Raw genomic sequence first — 5,510 nt, 5'->3', positions numbered from 1 at the left:
ACTGTGCTGGGCCCTGCACCAAACACACAGCAGGAGATAGTTCTGTCCCCAAGGGCTCACAATCTCTGTGGACAAGAGGCACAGAGGGGGAAGTGACTTGCCCAAGGTCACAGGTCAGTGGCAGAACTGGGACTAAAACTCAGATCTCCTGGCTCCCAGTCAGATACTGGCATCGCGAGCTCACAGGCTGCCTCCAGCCTACGCTGGGAGCTCATCAGGGACTCTTCTGTGCATGTCTGCACCACTTCTAGCCTGTGAGCGCCATGTCCCAGTGCTGCTGCTGGACTAATAGTCCAGTGTGTGAGGGAGACGTGGCCTTGGCACCTCCATCCACACGTCCATAGTAAGGGCAGCCAACAAATCCTGCAGTTGGAGCACAGGGCTGACAGCCCAGGTCTGCAAGCCACTTCTCTCTGGGCCCTGTCTTCCCCAGTTGGAGAAGGGTGACCTGCAATTAGCATCTGCAGAGCGCTTTGCAAACAGAAGCGCTAAGCGCAAAGGGTTAATCCTTACTGAGGCCACTACTCTTACAGACAGCCACCAAGCACGAGGGGGAGCAGGTGGCAGGACAGTGGCTCCCACCTCAAGCGGGCACCACACTGATGGCTGCAGCACACAATCCCAGCTAGAGAGCAGCACAGCCAGCTGGGGTATTTAATGGGGAAAAAGGCATCACCACCTGAGTTCAGCTCCCCCATCATCTGCTTGCTAGTAACAGCAAGGAAAGGAAGCTGGGAGTTTGCTGCAGACTGTTTCAGGCAGGTCCAGGCACGGGATCGCAGCACTGGCTCTCAGCAGCCCAACTGGCTAAACAGTACAACCCCAGCGCCCCGGCCAGGAGAGCCTTCCAAGGCAGCCCTGTTTCACATGCACTCCTGAGATGTCTCACCCCGCAGGTCACAAAGATCAAAAGCAAACAGGGAGGATAAAGGGCTGACAAGAACCTTTGTTTCACATGCATCAGGCAAGCCCAGGAGAGGCCCCCAGACCCAGGAGCTATTTCCTCTCTTGTTTGATCTGAGAGCTCCAGTAACTTCTGTCATGACCTTTTGGCCCAGGAGACAGGAGCAGAGATGCCTGACCTCAAAGACAGAGCAACAAACTAACCCCCAGCCAAGGGGAAGAGCAGCAGAGCCTAACACTCCAGGCCAGGGGAACTCTTCCTCTGGGCTAGCAGCAGAAGCTGCAGCTCCGACCAAGCCTGCAGCTCAGGGGCTCATGTCTGGATTCAGCAAAGCAGATACTTATGACATGGATGAGACTAAGGCCTTGATTCAGCAGCACAGCCAAGCACATACTAAACAGCAGAACGTGTGGCTCTACAGAGCCTAGCACGTTGTTTTCTGTAGCATGCTGTGCCTGCCTGTGGCACTGCGCCACTAGATCACTCACTCTTGCTGTTGGCAATGTTAAACCACTTACGTGTAGTGGCTGACAAACCACCCCTCTCTGGGAAGCAGCCTGGCTTCAGTGCCAGTCGCTTCCAGCCAGAGTTTGTTTGTTTAAATGAAAACCATTTCTTACCTAGTGACATGACTCCAGGAGCTGGGGCTTTCAGAAAACCACCAGCTCTCACAAGAGTTGGGAAATTAGTAAAGTGATCCCAGTGCAACATGCTGCTCCTGCCTACTTCTCCATGGGGGGTGAGGCTCAAGGAGTTATTTGTGAGAGTCATTTGAACTCGGGCAGAAAGAGGCTAGCGGGGCACAGTGTTAATCATTTGTCCTGAGCAGTTTTCTTGCCTTGTTCTTTCCGAACAAGGACATCTGCATGAAAACAGAACCTACTGCTGGAGAGTCACTGACTCCTGCTGATCCTTCCCCACCTGAAATCACACAAGTCCTTTGTTTAGGCTCCTGGGGTGAGACTGCACAGGGTACTTCGAGAACCTGCCTGAAAAACAAGAGGCATGTTTGCTCACTCTTCCCTGACCAGGCTTTTACCCCATTATGGGGTTTTTCCATGCTTCAGCTGTTATCTGATTTCCCTCCCCCAGCAAGCACTAAGCTGCTAAAACAAGCCTGGCCAGCCGGGTTCAAAGTGGAGATATAATCCTACAGAGGAGGTGGGGGGAAGGGGAGAAGAGGCAGGTCAAAAGGAGGGCCAGTGTCCCCTGCTTCCTTAGAGGGTGAATGAGAAGAGAATCAGGCCAAGAGAAGCTGTCCCTCTTCCCAAAAGTGACTGCTTCTCTGGGATCTAAGAGCCTCATCCCCAGTGATGACCATACAGGCCATTCTTCTAGCTGGGGGTCTCGGCATGCTCTGTGACCCCATCTCTCTGATTGCCCCTGTTCACTCTGGAGTGTAGTGACTGCAATATTTGCCATCGTCACACAAAAACAGAAAGTGAGGCAAACTATGAAGTCACAAGACAGCGCCTCCACTTTGTTTATAGCTTGCTTTCGAAATTCACTTTGAATCTATCTTTATATCAATTTCATTAGCAGCTTACTCCAATTTGGATAGTTCCATTACAGCTCTCAGAGTAGTTACCCCAGATGTAACAAAGCAGAAGAAGATCCCTACCTGGGATTGAAGCTCTGGTGGCCAGCAACTGATGTAGCTGCACAGGGTGAGTTTTACACCACTTGTAACCAACATGAGTCAGAGCTTATGTGGGCTTGATGTGGGGTTTAAACACCTGCGTTGCAAACTGTTGTGATTTTCTCACAAGTCTCAGGAGATTGAATGTTTTTCAATGTTTTTCTTTAAACATTAAAAACATATTTTGGAGACTAGACACGTTTGAAAAATGACTCAAAGGTTCAAAACACTGAAAGACAAAGAACAAAACCAAATGTGAATTGAAATCTCATCATCTGTAAGCCAAATCTCATGATTTTTGAATGGCTGGGAAGGGCAATCCTGGGAACACTGGTATAACGGCCCCCCTTTGGCAAGCTCCCAATCACCATGAGCCCCGCCACATCCCACCCTCATCCTTGAGCAACCCCAGAAAACCCCGCTTAAAGACCTGCTAAAACCGCAGCCCCACTTGAAACTGATATGATTGTCCAGATCCCGCCTGGTAGTTTAAAACAACAAAAGACTTTAATTTATATAAAACAAAACATGTATATCAGTTGAACAACACTGACTGTACAAAGGAATAAAAGAAAGAGTCCAAAATAACATTGGAATGGTCCGAGTATCAGACAGCAGCTAAAGACTAGTGTTGATATCAGATGTGAGAACCGCTTTCTTTTCAAATGGAGAAAACAAGATGAGTTCAGTTTTGATCAGCAGACACTCCAGCTCAATGAATCTTTCCTTTGGACAGGATTTGCTGAGATTGTACAGGGGAAAATGTACGGTGGGAGAAGAGATGGGAGAGGGTTTATTTGTAGGGGATAAACCATCCACAGGTAGTTGGAAGAGTTTCTAGACATGCAGAATGGAATCTTCCATCTCCTCCTCACACCAGCTGCGTGTACCAGATATTAGATATGGAAGAGGCAACATAGGTGAGTTACAGGCTGCTGAGGGGCTGCCACAACTAACTGTCTAACGGAAACCAAATTCAAAGAGGGTTTTACACTGACTGATAGGGGTGTGTTCTGCCTCCCATCACCTGTTAGCCATATATCCCTACACTGCCTGGCTCCTTCTGCTCCCTGTTGAGTGACATGGAGCAGTGGGTGTACACTGCTGACAGGTTCTAGAAATCCCCTGGCTTCCCTGCGACGGCACTGAACTGGACTACAGCTTTAGTTCTTGGTCTGTACCATGGCCACAAAAGACACCCCCAGCCCTCGGTTTATTTTCTCCTTCTCCCTCATTTGAGCTTCGTTGGTGGCCTGGTTTATAGCCCTGCAGCTGGGCTCTCTGTGAAATCTGTCCTCTGGGATTTGAGTGTGCGCAGAAACTCCTTTGTCTCCAGACCCTGTCAGGGAAGGAAGGGAAAGGCACAGCAGGGAGTGCTGCTGTGGGAAGGGGTTGTGCCATTTCCCTGCCACCCGTCTTTTAGTTGCTGCTTGAACAGAGTGGGTGGTCAGCCGTGCAGGAAACGCAACAGCTTCATCCTGCCCACGTAACAAGCTGCTTTAGGGTGACAGACTAAGCCTGGCCTTGGAGAACTGCTGCTAATGGGAGACAGGCGGTAACAATAGAGCACCAGCATCTCAGAGCAGACGTGCCAGTTTTAGTTTCCCAATAAAGAGGGAGGTACAGTGGAGGCAGAACAGAGCAACCAAAAGCAGTTCATACAGTTAGATGATCCTGAAAACCACTGAAAAATTACAAGTCTTGGTGGTCTCACTCACCTATGACTGAACTTGCATCGAACTGTAATCAGCCTCTCTAGCTTAACAAGAACTGGGCACTACCTCTGCTGGAAGCCCTAGTGGAAAGTTAAAAGTCCTACTGCTATGGGACTAAGTAAGGGAAGCTGCTGCTATTGTCCTAGATGGGATTTCTCTAACATCACATGCCTATCCCAAGCACATTGCCAATTAGAGAGATTGCTTGCTCTAGAAGCTGTGAAAACCTTGGTGACAATAAAAACAAGCCAGTGCATTTGCCTTCATGTTTTCCTGCCACTGAACAGTAATCATGGCTGTCTTGATTATCCAATGCAGGCAAACTCCAGACTAGCAAGGCTGCATTTTAATACCACTTAGAATGGCTACTAGTGCTCGAGTCCTGGTCAGTTCTAATATGCCACACTCCAGTGTGAAGTGTGTTCTCCCTTCTCCTGCCCCCATCTAGAAGAGGAGCCATGGGCAATGCTAGAAGATTAGATGTTCCTTGGAAAGGTGAAGTGGATATTTACAGGTGCAGAAAGGACCCTGCATTCAGGGCCTGCTCAAAGTCTCCGTGCCTATTAGAGGGTTGACCTTATGGCCCAGAAGAATGGGAGGGACAAATAGCAGTACTGGGGAGGATGGGGGAAGGAACAGTGACCCCAGAAGGGTAGCTTGTGATCAAGCTGTGTGTTTCTCTCCATTGCAGGCCCAGCAGAAGTGTTTTACTTCTGTGCCTGCAGCTCCTCAAGGCCAGCACTGATCAACAAACCTCACATGAGAAGATGCTGCCTGTCATGGGAAAATAAACCTGGTACCAGCTGACTTTTGGGTCTCTAATATTTGGTCTGACAGAATCTTTGTCTTCAGGCTCCTGCAGGCCACGGCAGCCTCACAGCTGCAACTCTATTTGGGTTTTGGTTTAAGTGAGAGTACAATCAGCCTCTGTCCCTCTCACTATTACATTTAAATCCCAGCCCCCTCCCAGGCCCTCACCCTTGTTACCAGGAATGTTCAGAAAAGGAAGGATCCGGAGTGTAGCATACAAATCGCTCTCTCCTTTCGCATAGATAGTATTTAAAACAAACAAACCCAGAGCAATCCTGTTTGTACAATTCCCCCAAAGTGTTTGTAGATATTCACCTTAAAATCCCCCCTCTCCTTTCCTCCCCCTTAGCTGGTGCATTGCAAACAGAGGTCCCATGCTTCTATTTACATGGCTGCATAAAATTTTCCCTGCTTCTTAAAAAAAAAAAAAAAAAAAAAAAAA

The sequence above is a fragment of the Gopherus flavomarginatus genome, chromosome 9, assembly GCF_025201925.1.
Source record: "Gopherus flavomarginatus isolate rGopFla2 chromosome 9, rGopFla2.mat.asm, whole genome shotgun sequence".
NCBI classification, from domain to species: domain Eukaryota; kingdom Metazoa; phylum Chordata; order Testudines; family Testudinidae; genus Gopherus; species Gopherus flavomarginatus.
The sequence above is the reverse complement of the archived record's forward strand: the minus strand, read 5'-3'. Positions refer to the sequence as shown.